General features: G+C 50.4%; 1 protein-coding gene and 1 long non-coding RNA gene across 3 annotated transcripts in view; one reads left to right on the plus strand and one right to left on the minus strand.

Annotated features, from left to right (window-relative positions):
- NOL4L (nucleolar protein 4 like) overlaps positions 1–16,816 on the plus strand; it is a gene marked incomplete at its 5' end in the record, with an annotated part of 112,360 nt that overhangs the window by 23,573 nt on the left and 71,971 nt on the right. The gene's annotated exons all lie outside the window — the stretch shown is intronic.
- Positions 1,112–7,434, minus strand: LOC308427180. The gene is made up of 3 exons (XR_013975239.1): positions 7,228–7,434; positions 3,994–4,301; positions 1,112–1,423 (listed from the first exon to the last, which is right to left on the minus strand). It is a non-coding gene; the product is annotated as an uncharacterized lncRNA (long non-coding RNA).

Genomic DNA, 16,816 nt, shown 5'->3' on the forward strand with positions numbered 1-16,816 from the left:
TCAGAGCATTTGTGTTGGCAGATACCATAGCCAAGGTCCCCAAGGTTGGCTGTTCACCACTCACTTTCCCTCTCTGAGCCTCTGCTTACTCTGGGCTTTTAGAGTGAACTTCTGGTGGAAACAAGTGTTGACTGAAGCCAGCCTGTGTGAGGAGTGAGGGAGGAGGAGTGTCAGCCTTTTCTGCAAATTTTAAGGGGGGGGGAGGGGTATTCTCTGCCCAAAGTATCCTCTGGCTGCAGGCCATTGCTTTGTTGTTTTTTTTCTCCAAAGAGCAACATTTTCAAATGTACTAGAATTTCATTATCTAACAAATCCAATCTATTGGATACAGTGAGAAACTAGGTTGCTTTCTGGTCCTAGTCCTTCTCTTCCTCAGAGCCACTAGGGCCATCTTGGTCCCTCTAGAGGAACCATTCATAATACATACATACATACATACATACATACATACATACATACATGTACATAGGCAAGGATGTTTCTAAGTTTGGTTCCTCTCTTTTTTCTTATTATTTAAAAAGCTACATCTATTTATTTATCACATGTGCGTGTACATGTGTGTTGACATGTGTGCCATGCTGTATGCGCTTTAGGGAGTTAGTTCTCTCTGAACCTGTGGGTTCCAGGGCTGAAATGGAGGTCTTCAGGCTTAGTAGTAAATACCTATACCCCCTAAGTCATCTTGACATTCCTGGTTCATTTTTTTACACGAAATATGTTGTCCATATATGTGCCATACTAGACAATTCACTCATTTCAAGTGCACGTGAGTGTGTTTACTGTATTCTGAGTCACATCACAACCAACATTAGCATGTCCTCATCACTTCAGAGAGACTCCTCATACCACTTGCCTCTCCTGCAGGCTGTCAGCCATTAATCTGTTTTCTGTCCCTGAGGACTCTCCTTGTCAAGCCATAGATGTTCTTTTGGGACAGACTTTTTTCGGTTGTGTTTTCAGGGTTCTTTACAGCACCTTCTTCATTCCTTTCTGTTGCCAAGTACTATTTCATTTTCTAGGCATACCATATTTTATTCACCAGTTTACAGACACAAGTCATTTCCATATTTTGCTTATCATAGGCAGTACGGCTGTGAACCGTCTTGTGCACATTCTAGTGTGCAGGCACTTCCCAGTTTTTTGAATGGACTTGCTAAGGTCACATGGCTACTCCATGTTCAAGCATCCAAAGACTTGACATTGTCGTTGTCTTAGCCTTGCAGCCCTGGGAGGGTTGTAATGGCTCTGCATCCTTGACAACACTTGTTATTCTCTGCCGTTTGGATTAGACAATCCTAGCAGGCAGGCGTGAGGCACCTCACTGTGGGTTTGATGTGCCATGCTCAGGAGGCTGATGATGCTGACAGTCTTTTGGTCATTAGTATGCTTGACTTAGAGGATGGTCTGTTCGAATCTTTGCTCACTAAGACAAAACAAACAAAAAACTGTGTCGTTTACTAGTGAATTGTGAGAACACTTACCCACTTTAGATACACATCCCTCTCAGATGAACTATTTGTGAAATTTTCTTCCAGTTTGTGAATTGTCTGGTCCTTCCTTCCTTCCTTCCTTCCTTCCTTTCCTTCCTTCTTTCCTTCTTTTCCTTCCTGTCTTCTCTCTTTCTCCTTGTTCTCCTATTTTTCAGTGCTGTGGGTTGAACTAGGGCTTCCTGCATGGTAGGCAAGCATTCTACCACTAAGACACAGAGGTTCATCCTGGTAAGAGTTACACTTCATTTTTGAGACAGGGTTTCTCTGTGTAGCCCTGGCGTCCTGGAACTCCATTTGTAGACCAGGCTGGCCTTAAACTTCCAGGGATCCACTCTCTGCCTTTAAAGTACTGGGATTTAAGGCATGTGTCAATATGTCACCACCTCCTGGCCTACTTTTTTTTTTTTTTTTTTTTTTTTTTTTTTTAGGACAAGACCTCAGTAAGTTTCTCAGGTCCATTTAAGTTTTTTTGTTTTAAACATTTACTTATTTTGTGTAGGTGTGGATGGGAACATGAGGATAACTTGTGGGAGTTGGTTCTCATGTGGGTTCTAGGGATTCAGCTCAGGCCATTAGTCTGGGGAGCAGGTGTCTTTGCCACCTGAGTCATCCTATCAATTGTAACACACTCTGTGGTGTGTGTGTATGCCAGTATATGTGTATATTTGTCTCAGTGTGTTTATGTGTGTGTCTGTGTGTGTGTCTATGTGTGTGTGAGTGTATGTGTGTATGTATGTGTGTGTGTCTGTGTTTGTGTGTGCCAGTGTCTATGTGTATCTGTGTCTGTGTGTGTCTATGTGTGTGTGAGTGTATGTGTGTATGTATATGTGTGTGTGTGTCTGTGTTTGTGTGTGCCAGTGTATACTATGTGTATCTGTGTCTGTGTGTGTCTATGTGTGTGTGAGTGTATGTGTGTATGTATATGTGTGTGTGTGTCTGTGTTTGTGTGTGCCAGTGTCTATGTATGTCTGTGTCTGTGTGACTCTTCTCAGCAGAGTCAATACATCATGCAGGCTAGCTTTGAACTTGCAAGTATCCTGCCTCATTTTCCTAAGTCCTGCCTTTTAATTTCTTGACAGTGTCCACTGAGGCATACATGTTTCAGGCTTTAATGAAGTCAAATTTGCTTGGTTTTTCTTGTTGTTTTAATCTTGTGTCACATCCAAGAACCATTGCTCAATCAAAAGTTGCAAGGATTCATTCATGTTTTCTTCTAAGAGTTCCAGTCTCTTCATTCTTCTGGTTGTTTTTCTCCTAAGCAGTAAATCTGGGCCGTGTTGGCACAAGAGCAAGGAAGAACATAAAAGGACGGTCTCATTCTTTTTTATAGCTGCATAATATTCAACTTTATGGACATACTGTAATTTATTTACCCCATTTCCATTGATAGACATTCAGAATCCTTCTAGTCCTTTGCTTTGCCATGACTTCAGTGAGCATCTGTGAATATAGATGTCCACGCTACACTAGTGAGCTCACTGAGATGTACAACGGCTTTGTCTGAGAGTGTCTGCTTTAGGACATGATGCCAGATTTGCCTCTACTGTCATGAGGCACCAGTTGTCACTACCAACCACCGTGTCTAAGATGTGACCCATTCATTGATCTGGCTGGCGTGTGCCAAGCATTCAAACATGTACATTGACCCTGAAAGCCAGAGTGAAAATCTGTACATACCTTACAAGGATGTAAGGTCACATATCTGTGTGGCTCTTGACTCTTCACCACTTTCATTTAGTCCCTGTGAACTAACCCCCAGGAGATGCCTCCTTGGCAGGCATGCCTGGAAAGTTGGATATCACACTAATGTGAACACACAGTGTGTTCTACAACTGAACCACACTCCAGCCTAAAAGTCTAATTTCACACCAGGCAAGACTGGGTTCAGTCTTGGCTCAGTCTTGGTTCCCTTCCTGGTGCCTCAACCTCCTCATGTGAGTCCTGCCCTCTAGGCTATGAAGAGCACTAACCCCATCATTGTCCCTGTTGGAAAAGCACTGAGGGAAATAAAAGGAAAAAAAAAAACATGTGGGGGGCAGTGTATGAGAATGTATAAGAGATACATTGTGTGTATGCGAGTGTGCCTTCCAGGGAGAAGGACATTTGAATGGACCATGGAGGGATAGCTTTGGGCAAACAATGATATTCTAGGCAGGAAGACATGTGACAAACATTTCCTGGAGAGACTCAACACACACATATAATCTATTCATCCTGACAGGGAGCCCATCATAGACCAAAGTACAGGTACCACCAAAGTCTACTTTGGTGAGCCAGTGAATTGTGTTGGAGTTATGGTACAGTAATATGGGTGAGTAGCTACTCACAGGAGCAGAAATGACTCAAAGGCAGCTGCATCACCAAAGCCAACCCCAGCATGGGTTACAGCTCACAAAGCTGGGAACCTGGAGCACAGCCTATAGACAACTTAGCAGAGTCTTTTCTAGGTGCCCCAGTTAATCTAAACCTCTTACAGGCAGCTTGGCTGGTTTTTGCAGCTTACCTTCCTTCCATCAGAGAAGGACTTTCAGCTTTTACTGTTTACTCTGGCAGGGAGGGACTTAATTCGGCTGGTCAGTTTCAGGGACTTCCTGGAGCTATTTTGAGTTGTCAGCTCTTAGATTCTTCTTGCCCCCATCTTCTGCAATGATTCTGAGCTTTGGAGTGGTTGACTGTAGGTATATAGAAATGGGCCGCTGTGCCACACATGTTGTCAGATGCTTTACCAGTGGTTATGAGGCTGATAATAACAGAGACCCCATAGGAATAGACTCATGTTTAGAAGGCAGTTTGGCAGGACATCACATCCATCTGAAAAAAAAAAAATCACAGAAGTTGCTTCCCAATTGGGACCTATCACCTCCCAGCCACAGTTTTTGTTCTGGCTTACAGTGTCAGGCTTGATCATCCTCTTGTGGAGTTGGCCTTAAATTCAATTGGAAGGCTGCTGCTCTAACCCAATAGCCAAGCTATGATTGCTCAGGCAGGCCCGCCCTGCCTGGCTTGTTGGTGTTCTAGCAAGCAAGGTCCATAGTCAGTGGGGTGGTAGGAATGTCAGATTTGCCTTGATCCCAAGGTGGCAGTTGTGGGAACCAGGCTTGAAGGCCTGGGTGTCTGGGTGACATCAGATGTATGGCTAGAAGCTAGGGAAGGGCCATGGTGCTGGCAACTCTGCTTAGCATGCCCTCATCTGCAATCTGAAGTCTTCCCTCTCTAAGCCTTATTTCTTCTTGAGAAGCAGCCTGAACAAAGCTGAAGAATGAGAGGTCAGGGGTCAGGCAACCTGGGCTGGTCTCTAGCTCTGCCACTTATAAGCTGTATGACTTTGGTAATTTTTGTCATTTAGCCTCTTCTAGATGTAGTTTACTCAGCAATAAAAATGGGGTGCTGCTGCATCCTGGGGTCACGGTGAAGAGTGTAAGGCTCTCAGGTCGTCCGGAGGACTCGTTGTGTGTCAGTTGTAAGCACCTGCTTTATTCCAGGCCCTAGAAGATACTGTGGGACCATGTCACAGAACCCCAACTGGACCATGGACCACGGTGCTGAAAGCCAAACATACCACTTCAGGTATTCACGCTCTCTGCATTCTGCCTGTCCAGGATTTTTAGGTTAGGTTAGCATCATGCTTGCTAACCTAAAGCCAGCTGCAACACCAAAGCCACACTGAATGATGCCTTTGGGAATTCAAAAGGAAAATTTTTTTGAATTTACATACCTCTAGCTGACCTGGAACTCACTATGTAGACCAGGCTGACCTTGACCTCACAGAGATCTGCCTGCCTTTCCCCCTAAGAACTGGGCTTGCTGTGTGCTACCACATCCAGCTAGGAATTATACTTTTAACATAGTGTCTAATCACTCTGGCTTTTGCCAGACTGAAAATCCTGGTTGGAAGGACAGTGGGATTGGAGTGGCCTGTTCTGTCCTGCCCTTCTCAGACTAGTCCCAGAGAGTGAGTATAGAGGCTGGCCCTGGACCACTAGCACATGCTTCTCTCCAGCTCCTGTGCTCGGTGTCGGCAGGAGGTAGGATGCCCTTGGATACTGGATAAAGCTTAAAGATGAAACAGTCAGGAAGTGGGTGTAAGAGAGTAGAGTCAAGGATCTCTCCAGGTGTATGGCCCAAGCAAGAGGCACTGCAGGAGGATTTTGGTACAGCAGGCTGAGTGGAAGACTGGGACTGTGGACACAAGAGGAAAGACAAAATGACAAAGGCTTGCTGGTCTCCCAGAAAGACCCTGGATAGTACTGGCATTCAGAGCTGTCCAGTTGGCCCACACCATTGATGCAAACCTGGTGCCACTGTGGGATGACTAGGAGATAGACGAGATCCCAGGACTGACCCCCGAGCATGCTATCATAAAGAGATTGTAAGTTTAGGCTTCCTCTTTCCGTGGTGGAATTCTTCAACTTTTTAGTATTAACAATAAATTAAAAATTGCAAAACTCACATAGGTCTCTGAAACATGTCCATAGCTCCCACTGGGCCTGTGGCCTCCTGTTTAGGACCTCTGGTGTATATGAGTGAGTCAGAGTGCCTGGATCAAGTCCCAGCTGTGTGTCCCCATGTGAGCAAGTGACAAAACTGAAGAGCTTCTGGTTCCTCATCCGGAAAATGGGAATGATCACAGTGCCACCTCCTGGTGACATTGTCGTTACCGGACTGACAGTTCAAATAAACTATTCAGGGTGGCTCTTGTCAGTGACCAGGGTGTTTGAGTGGGGCCTTTACTCACTGTGTGAACTTGTGCTGGTTTCAATCCTCTTTGAGAAAACAGTTTTTTACTCTTGGTGTTGGAAGATGTCCTGGGTGATCCTGAGGCCTCTGAGTGCCCCTCCACCTCTGCCTGCCTCCCTCCTTTCCAGCCTCGCCCACTTGCCACTTCCCACCCTCTACCCTGTCACCAAAATGGTATTTCAAAACTCAAAAATCCTAGCATGGTTTTTTTCCTGCCTGGAGAAAAGTTGTTGATGCTCCATCACCTTCAGGAAAAAGCCCTAGCGTCCCGGTCTGGCGTGCACGGGGTGGGGCGGTGAGGCGCTGGCTATTGCCTCTTTTTCACCATCCCTTCCCACCACCTCTGCTTGTATTCTAGCAGCCTCTGCCCCCACCTTGATGGCTACGTCTCTCGGTGCTAGCGTCCCCACCCACTGCCACAGCCCACATTCCTGCCTTCTCCTCTACCCCACCGTTACCCAGTGTCTGTGTTTCTCAGATCCAACACTTCCTTTCTCCCAGTGACCCACCCAGGGCTCTACAGCCTCCTTGCTTATCGTTTCCTCCATAGCCCAGTCTCTGAGCAGTCAAGAGGATTCTGTTGGCTCACACTTACCACTTGGGAGGCTGAGGCAGGAGGACTGCTACAAATTTCAGACCAGCTTGAGCTACACAGTGAGTTCTAGGTCACCCTGACAGAAAATGTGACACCCCTACCCAAACAAACAAACAAGAATTTGGATTGTGTCACTAGCTGCGTAAACATTCTCTGCGGCTGCCTGTGGCACTGTGCACTGCCTGTCTGTAAAGTCAGGGCTTCCACACATGCTGAACATAGTGTCTGTGCTATCTCAGTCACTGCTGCCAGTGATGGCAGCTCCCTTCCTACCTGCTGGCCTTTTGCCTAGGCAGCTTGCTTTCTAGAGTGACTTAAGCATGTCTTCAATGGTGTCTTTGTGGCTAGCACACCTCACTGACGGGTGAGAATTGACCCTTCTAATAACCAGGCTGCAGGACCTACTTGGTACACGTAGGCACTCTTCGGTTGACATAATGGTCCAGCCAGCTATCACATCCTCTGTGAAGCCTTCTTTCACACAGCCTCCACAAGATGAATCCTTCCCATAGCATCTTTGGGCAGCAGAGGCATCCCCACAGGAGCTCCTGTCCGCTTGGTTCTCTTGCTTTGGGTTCCCACACTCAGTGCGATTCTTGATAGAAGCTGCTGGAGGCTGGAGCTATAGTGAGGAGAGCTGTCATCCTTGGAGCCTGGCCTGGGCTGCGTGCTTGAACACGCATCAATCTTCACCAACCCTGTGGGGTGAACTCCCCTAGAAGCCCCATTTTTAAAGAGAGGCCAATGGAAGTTGGCAGAGAACCAGAGGTCACTAGCCAGTCTGCCTGAGCGGGAACAGTTAGTGAGCCCCAGCAATGGCTATATATAGTACCTTTCACATGCCAGGCTGAGACCTATGTGCATGCCGTCCCCTCTGGGATGTCTACTGCACCCCACCTCGGGCTGGGAAACTGAGGCACAGAAACTTAGGAAGCTAGTCACAAGAGGGTCAGGCTTTGGACTGTGGGCTAAAGAGGGCCATGGCATACTGAGGCATTGCAGAGCCTTTCATCTGACTTACCTGGGAGATTATTAGCACCCCAGCAGGGGGATTAGTCTCCAGCCCTGGGAGGAAACAGTAGGTCAGGTCGTTGGGGGAAATGGGCCCTGCTCTGGCCATTCTGAAGCCGATTTCTGAAACCCAAAGCTGTCCTCTCCTAGCCACAGTGACCCCCAGCACCCTCTTGCCCAGACAGCCCTAGGGAAGGAGCAGATCCATAAACATGAGGTTCCCCAAGGGCTCAGGAGGGGCACTGGGCGCTGTACAAGTCCTCAATATTATGGCTTTATTGTCATTTAAATGGAGCCTGCCTCAAACAGGCCACCCAGTTCTAGCCACCAGCGCTGGACAAAACCTCCATTGAAAAGCCAATTACAATCACTCCATCTAAATTGTCATGGATTTGTATAGAAAATTACATCTCCATTTAGTCCTGAAGCAATGTCCTGGACGTGGACAGAGGGGAGGCTGGCCCATTTACCTCGCCAGCTCAGCGCGGGTGCCGCAGGCAGGGAGAAAGCCCAAGCTGCTGGTCTTCACTAGCCCAGGAACAAAGGCCAGTTTGTGGGGGCCCAAGGAGAAGCTGGGCCTCTGAGGGCGTCTCAGATTCCAGGCCTGGGCCGGTGGACCCTGCACTGCCAGCTGGTCTCTCCTGCTGGCAGCTCTGGCCAGACAAGCTTCTGACAGCCGGCTTTAGGCGGCCGTCAGCTCTGCCGCTATCCAAGGGGCCTGGAGCTTGGCTCATGTCCACATTGCCAGGAAATGAAGGAGGTTAGCCTGGGGATCACTGGCCTGGTATCTTAAGAGTTTGGGTCATTCATTCATTCATTCATTCTTTGCCATGGTTAAATGGGCTTTGGGAAGTATAAAAAGCAGTAATACAGAAACTAGTTCCAGCCTCAGGGTGTCCTGGGTTCCAGTCCAGGCTGCCCTTAGCAGCCTCTTCAAGTCTGAACTAGTTGCTGAGTATCTCTTCTGTACCACAGAACAGAACATGGCTGGAGCCAACAAAATGCTCTGCCTCCTTGTCCCTTAAAGCCAAAGGGAGATGTGCCCTTTTGAAAATGACCCAGACTCTGAGGAAATGAACTGGGGCTGCCTGGGTTGTATGGAAGAATCATGTGAGTAGACAGTTCTAGAAGAATAAGCCAGAAGGCACTCCAGGCTGAGGAAGCAGTATGTGTGTGGATGAAGCAGTTGGGCTGGCTAGAACAGCAGAGCGAGCGCCTGGAGCCTCTACGGGCTGCCTCTTTAAGACTCGGTTTACTCATCTGTAATGTATGCACAGCGATGGTACTAGTCCAGCTGTTCTGACTAGGGTTAGCCTAAGGCTCATGCTCACCTTTCCTGCGGTCTTGCCCACAGAGGGCTCTCAGACTGACTGCATGTGGCTGTCCGTCTGGGCCCAGTGGGACACCTGGCTGGGATAGCTGGCAAACACAGAAGCTACACTAAAGGACAGGCGGGTGCAGTGGGTGAAGGCAGAGTCCCCGTCCTCCGCCACTTAGTCCTACCAGGTAGACTGGCCAATGCAAAGGCAGCCCCAGCAGGGACTGCGGTGTGTACAGAAAACAAGTTCTTCTGGTGTCAGCTCGAGTTTGGCAGGAAGTGGCTTTGGGTGGCAGGAACTTGGATTCAGCTCCTATCAGCGCCAGCTGAGGAGGCAGGAGAGCATTATCTAGGGTCAAACAGTTACCCAGAAGAGAGGCCCCAGCTCTCCACACCCGATAGTGTGGAGGGCCAGTCCACCCATTCGGGATGAGAATGGTGAAGGGTTGGAAAGAAGAGCTGCACCCCAGTCAAGCGTCTACTGTGTCTGAAGACCCAGAACAGCCTCGTCCCTCCTCTCATTAACTCCTCATGAATACAGACCATAATAAGCAGACTTGTCCAAGGTTACCAAAGCAAGGAACTCACAATTGCCTAAAGATTTAAACAAAGAAACGACGGCAACTCAAGTAGAAGGACAGAGAGAAAAGAGCAATGGGGTTGTCAATGGAGACCTGTAGTATGCCCAGTGTGTAAGGCTAGCCCATGGACATCACTGTTGACCATGAGGTTCTGAACCCATTTCCTAGATGTGGAGCCAGTAAGACCCAAAGCACGCTAGTTGAGCCTGGAATCTAGGTCCGATTCCAGGTCATTTTCTTGGGCCCAGCTTCTAGGAAAGCGCGGTGGTTATCTACAAAGCAATATCCTGTCCCACGGGCTGTTCACCTAGATGTCCTACTGAGAGGAGTTGACCCAGTTGTTCAGTGGCAAGTGGTCACACTTGGGAAGGTGGCTACTTTTACCATGCACTAGAGAGTGAGCGCTCAGCTCTGGAAGTACAGACAGAAAGTCAGAACCCTGCCCTTAGATGGGGACTCAGCCACTGGAATGGGGTTCTGTAACAAGCCAAGACATAGCCCTAGGACCTGTGACCTCTGACCCCGACTAGAGCCCCTGGCAAGGAGGCTGCTAGTCCTGCTCATCCCCAGAGCAGCACCGGGCTGCTGCTTGACTGAGATGCTGATTTGAAGCCCAGTTTGCATGTTGTTTGCACATTACTCAGTGTGTGTCAGAAGGTACGAACATCTCCCTTTCCGGGAGAGGGCTGCCTGCCGGAGGCCCCCCTGCCCTCCTCCAGACAGCAAAAATGCCAGCCGGCTAGACAGGAGCTACGCCCTGGCCTCTGACAGCACCAGCCTGCTGCCACCTCCCCCATTCCCTCCTCGAGCCAAATTTAGGCTGCTCTGCTTCTGAGAGATGGGGAGAGAGGAGGCAGGAAACCGTGAGATGTAGGCTGCTAAGCCAAGGCCCATATGGGGTGGGGCTGCCCCAGGGGTACCCCTGTCCCTAAAGCCCTGGGCCTAGCCTCCCCCACTTATCCCCACTGGAATGAGGCCCAGTTAGTTGAAGAACACTGGGTTCTCTGCTGTAGCTTAGGGTGCTGGCTGCTTTATCCATGATGGGGGTGGGGGAGGGAGGTCATGGCCAGGGCAGTAGGGAAGGGATCAAATAGCGTCCTCCTGCCCCCAGACATTCGCTGCCACTGGGTCCTTAGAGCTGGTTGTGCTTATCTACTTCCTGCCTCTCCTTGGCATGCCCCCGATTGTGGGGGTGGGGGTCTGTGGGTCCAACTGAGTCTGAGGAGGCTAACCTCTTCCCCAAAGGTTCCCTCACCCCTTGGGCCAGCTTCCTGCCTTGGGTTTGTCTTAGTTTTTCTGAGACGTGCATAGGGAATGCCTTCCAAGAGGCTGTCTGTGCCTATGATTTCTGGAAGGCTGGACAAAAATTAGGAACAGCGTCTTCAGGTCTAGAAGCTTCTTGGATTTTTCAGTGACTAGGAGAGGTGGCTTGTAACAACGCTGGAGACAGGACTTGAGTAAGCTGAGCGGGTGACAGACAGGGGAAGATGTAGCTGGATTTCAGTCACCTCAAACCCGTGGTTGGGTTAACAGATCCCAGTAGCTGGGGCAGGGACCCTGAAGTAGGGCTACCTGGGTCTGAAGGCCAGCAGCAGTTTTCTGTATCTTTTCCTCACCTAAGATGGGAGTAATAAATTCCCGGGCTGTCTGAAGGTGAAATGAGGCAGTAAATGTTGGGCACATAGTAGGTACAACACGATGCCAGCCACCAGTGTCCTCCCGAACGGTTGGGATGTCCCAGGGTTATAACAGATGTGGATGGCATTGTGGCTCTGTGGAGACACCCTAATGGGAGACATTAGGATGGGTGTTCAAGTTTGCATGGACCCTGGGCAAATGGCCACACCCCGCCTGAGCCTTGGGAGAGGAGCCTCGAGCTGACCACCGAGGGGCTGGGAGGATTGCAGGAGCCCAGGCTTGGCACAGCGCCTGGCACATAGCGGGCCCTCCCTGAAGGATCCAGGAGTACCGCCCCGCACAAAGGACAGGTGGGCAGCGGCGGGATGGAGGGCGGAGCAGGGCAGGTGTGCGGAGAGCGAGGAGGCGGGGCGGGAGCAGCGGAGGGAGAGGATGGGCGGGCGCGCGCGCAGCAGGTGCGCGTGGGATGGGCCGGTCCCCCGAGCGGGCGGGGTCTCCAGGTGCGCGGGCACGCGCCAGAGGGCGGGTAGGCCGGGCGCAGGGACGCAAACCGTCCCTGTGTCTTTAACGTCCCTATCCCCGCGTCCCCCCACCCTTTTGTGCACCCCCTCCCAGCCGGGCTGCAGCCGTGGAGCCGTCCCCCCTGCACTGACAGCTGGTATCTAATTACTGTGTGAGAATGGAAAGTCAGGCTGTCCCAGCTCCGGGGAGAGGGGATTAACGTCTCCTGCAGAATACACTTCCTCTGGTGGGTTGCCATGGTTACTCTCATTACCTGCCTGCCCGCGAGGAGTCGCGCGAGCCGCTCCAGCAGGCCCTCCGAACCCGGGCGGGCGCGCGCGCGCGCACGCGCCTGTCTTCCCGCCCCTTCCCTCCGGGGGCGCACGCGCGTGCGCCGTGGGGAGCGCGAGCGGTCGGTCTCACCCCCGCCCCGCCCCCCGCCCCAGCAGCTGTCAGCCGCGCGCGCGGCCGGCCGGCCCCTGCGCGCGCTGTCAACAGTCATTAGCGCGCGGGCCGCGCCCCTCCCCCTCGGCCCCCCAGCCCGGGGTGGGGCCCGCACCTGGGGCCCCTGCTCGTTAGCGCACCCGGGCCGATCGCTTCGGTCCGGAGGGACCCGCCCGCGGGGCTTGTTGGGCTCAGAGCCTCCTCCTGCCTAGAACCCCTTCAGCGGTCGGGTCCCCATTCCCAGGCCTCGGCTGAGACTCCCGAGAGAGGCGGGTCCCCAGAGTCTCTCAGGGCGCCCCTCTGCAGTGGTGACTACAGCGGTCATTTATGAATGTCTCCAGAGGGCAGGCATGTTTTGCTTCATTTGGGGTTCCCGCAGCCCTCCTGTGAGGTAGTGAAAGCCTTGGTGGATTTGCTGTCATTTCACACATGAGGAAACTGAGGTCCAACCCCCCTTCGTCTGAGGGCAGAGCGGGATTGTCCTCAGGCCCTGCCTCACCTCTGGGAGCACCCTTGTTGCTCTGATGAGCCCTGCAGCTAGTCCCTGACCCTGCCCTGTCTCCCAGGGGCGGCTTCACCCCTGCCAGCCAACTACTTCGCCAGCTTTTCTCCCCCAAAGGGTTGCTTTGACTCGCTGTACTCACTCCCCTTCCCTTACCCTTTAAAGAACCCCCGAGTCAGAGCCAAAAGAAAAGGGGGGAGGATGGGGAAGAAGAGCAAAAAAGGAAAAAACGCTACTTGGGAGTAGCTAGAAGGATGTTGCACCCTTCGCTGTGGTTTGGGAGTCCATCCCAGACACTTTCCTGAGGTCCTGGGTGTGCATTTCGGCCCTCAGCGTGATTTGAAAGAAGATGGAGGTTCAGCGAAGCAGAAAGGAGGTCTTGGAATATGTGAGGCTGTTCCAGATGGCAGGTGCGACTCAATGGCAGTGCTCCGCACTAACAGTTGGAGATTGAGCACAGGGTGGAGAAGAGAGGCAGGTGCCACTTTGAGTCCTCGGTGCCTTGCTTATGCATTTATTTATGGGGGGGGGGGTTCCTCCCACTGCCCCATCCCGGTCCGCAGAGCACACTGGAGACCAAAGAATTCTACTGTGAGCCCTGCTTTAAAAGGATTGCTTAATTTCAGTTAGGTAGTATTTACAATGAGGAGAAATAAAAACACTGTCACTGCTGTCTTTGAGCAGGGCCTCCTCTGCTGTCAGACTGTGCCTGTCAGATCCTCACCACATTCTCCTGGGACACAGAGACTTTAGAGGTTTGGGTGATTCGGCTTCATTGTGTGTTTCCATCTCTGAGTGGGTTCAAACTCCATTCACCTTCCGGCCCCTCTGCAGGGCCTGACTCCCCTCTTTGTTTCTTTTAGCTCCACTCAGGGTTGGAATAAGACTTTGGCAGGTACCTCTCCTGAAACTTCCCAAGCTCAAGTTCTGGCCAAAATGATTGCATTGGGGACCAGGCCCTGTCAGATCTGGGAGGAGCATGCCCAGTGGCTTTTGCTGTGGTCTTAGCCTCTTTACTGCTTGGCCTAGATGTGATGGAGCAGGGTCATTGAGTTTGCCTGTGCAATCAACCCCCTGAAGTCCCAAACTCCCACACAAGTGGAAGCCAAAGGTTTTCCCTCTGGGGTGTGTTCTGCTGAGGCTGGCCTCTAGCAGCAGTCTCCTTGATTTTCATGCCTCATTAAGAGTTGGATCTGGAATGCACCAAGGGCGCATATTTTAAGGACATTCTCCGTGGTTCCTTCCTCTCCCTTAGGAGGGACCCACCCACTTGAGAAATATCTCCACTCTTTAGCCACATCTTCTCTGCCTTGGCCTCCTTGTAGTTGGAATGCCTCGTCTTCTATTATAGCGATGATCCTATACTCAGAGGTGCCCAGTGCTGAAACATGGTTCCCACCGTGATAAGTATGTAACTTGTACAGAGGACAAGAGAACCGCCATCCATTAGGAACTGTACTGCATTTGCTATCAAGGCCAGGGTTATTCAGTTGACTTCTGTAGGAGATGGACAGAATTCCATCTGAGGGGCTTACCCAAGGGATGCTCCCAGGGATTGCTCTGAGGCCACCTGGCAGGAGCCTGCTAAGATGAGTTGAGTCCTCTCACTGGTCTGCAGCCCTGGGTATCACACTCTCATTTTGATGAGTGCTCGGATCACTTGAGGAAACAGAGGAAGCCAGAAAACACCTGCCAATATCCTCCTAAAGGAACTTGGCCAAGAAGTCAAAATCCAGGGCTAGGCTTGCTGAAGACCCTACCAGTACACCTGTAATCCACACTAGGTTGCTGGGCAGATTTCCTGAATCATAATATTTCCTAACAAGAGCCTTCTTCCCTCCCAACCCCACTGGGAAAGGTAGGTCTTCTCTGGAGATGACATGTTAACATGCAAGGCCTGGAATCAGGGAATGTGGCTGTATTTATGAGCCAGTGTCACCCCCACTACTGCTCACTCACATGTCTCAATCATGAAGACATTTCTAATCTGCATTTCTCACAATCTTTTGCATTATAGTCATCTGGGAACAAAACTCGTTTTAAAACCTCAGAGCACAGACTTGATAGGGTGAGGTAGCCTATGAAATACACTTTACACTTTTTTCCCCCTTTTTTTGAGGCAGAGTGTCACATAGCCTAGGCTGGCCTTGAGCTACCCAGACAGTCAAGAAATGGCCTCGAAGTCCTGGTGTTTCTGCTTGCACTCTCTAAGTACTGGTGTCCTACGTGTAAGTTGTCATGCACAGTCTGTGTGGTGCCAGGGATTGAACCCAGGGCTTTGTGTGTACGAGACCAGCATTCTGCATATTGAGCCATAGCCCCAGACATCCGTTTTTTTGTTTTGTTTATACTAAAAACAGGTTTATTGGGAAGCTCCTCTTGGGCGAGTCACTGGCCCCAAGGATTGAGGCCAGGGAGTCACCATGGGGCAGGGAAGAAAGAGAGAAAAGGATGCTGTCAGAGAAGGAAGAGGAGACCAGATACTTCTTTTTAATAAGTGCTTGCATGATTCGAATGCTGCTTTTGTAGGATCCGTTCTAAATATTTTGAAATATCAGTTACATGTGAAGTGGAAATTTTGTGACTGCTTCAGTTGGTTGCAACACAGCTTTTGGATCAGAACTCAGATGGGCTGGTTTTAAGGGAGTTGGCAATGTCTTAAGAAAGTTGGTAGTTCCCTATTGTTTTTTTTTTTTAAATGAAGACCATGCCCAGTTAGATTAGTTTGGATCTGGTTGGTTGCTCTGGAGTTGGATGGTCTCACACATGGAGCATGTTACCATAACAATGTTCTTCCGTACGGAGGAAAAAGGCCTCTGTGACAAGTTGGGATCGTCAGGAGAGTCCAGGTCCCCTCTGATCCAGTCCCGTAAGTAAAATGAACTTCCTTTGTCAGAGTCCAGTGTGCAGCTTGTTTATTAAGTGGGTGCCTTGGGTACTAGGCAGAAGTGGGTTGTCAAGAGCGTCCCAAGGCTATGGCGACGACTGGAGATACTGCTCAGTGACAGAGCACTTGGCCTGGTATGTTCAAGGCCCTGGGCTCAAAATTCTCAGTACAGGGTGCAGGTGGGAGATGGGGAGGGTTCCCAAGGCCATTGGGAAGGCACTTTGTGTTCCCTTAATTAGCTGTTCTCTCATATTCCTGCTGGATTCCCAGCTATGGAAGGCACGCCCCTCCTGCAGCATTTAACATAAAGGTCACTACCTTCATGGATGCAGGGCATGTCCTTGCTGTGACATCCCTTTGTCACCTTCTGCCTGCGGCTCTCATTGAAGATGAGAACATTCTGCTGTTCTTTAGGGTGTTCCACACACACAGTTGTCTAGGTGGTCATAGCTCACTGGAGGGCTGTTGGTGTATGTCTCTGTGCCTCTGCAGACCTTGTGCTATCTGAGTTCTGTTTGGTACAGGCCCTCCCCTAGCAGAGATAGGTGGGTTACAGGACCCAGGGTTGTAAAGCAGCAGTTTTTTGTTTTTTTTGTTTTTTTTTTTTTTTTTTTTTTTTTTTGACAAGGTCTTCTGTATGGCCCCCAGTCTGTTTGGAACTCACTATACGGTCCAGAATGGACTTGTCCTTGAACTCCTTCTTCAGTCTCCCAAGTGCTGGGATTACAGGTGTGTGCCACCACACCTGACTGAGCAATCAATTTTTAGAGAGGGAGTTACTGATAAATGACTCTCTTGAAGTTTCCCTGGGATAATTTTATGGTCACATTAGACCAGGTGCAAAGCCACTGCTTACTCAAGTGTGCCTAAGAATAGAGGTGGGTGGCTAGGCCAGGGACAGAACAGGCACTAGGTAATGGATCTAGGTGTTCTCTGTGTGTGGTGTGTGTGTGTGTGTGGTGTGTGGGTGGGGGGGTTGTGGTTGATTTTTGAGACAGGGCCTCATTTTGTAGCTCTCTGCCTGGCCTGTAACTCACTCTGTAGACCTGTCTAGTTTCATACTCACAGAGATCTACCTGCCTCTGCCTAACTGCTAGGATTAGTGGTAAGCA

This window comes from Micromys minutus (assembly GCF_963924665.1).
Source record: "Micromys minutus genome assembly, chromosome: 11".
In the NCBI taxonomy this organism is placed as follows: Eukaryota; Metazoa; Chordata; class Mammalia; order Rodentia; family Muridae; genus Micromys; species Micromys minutus.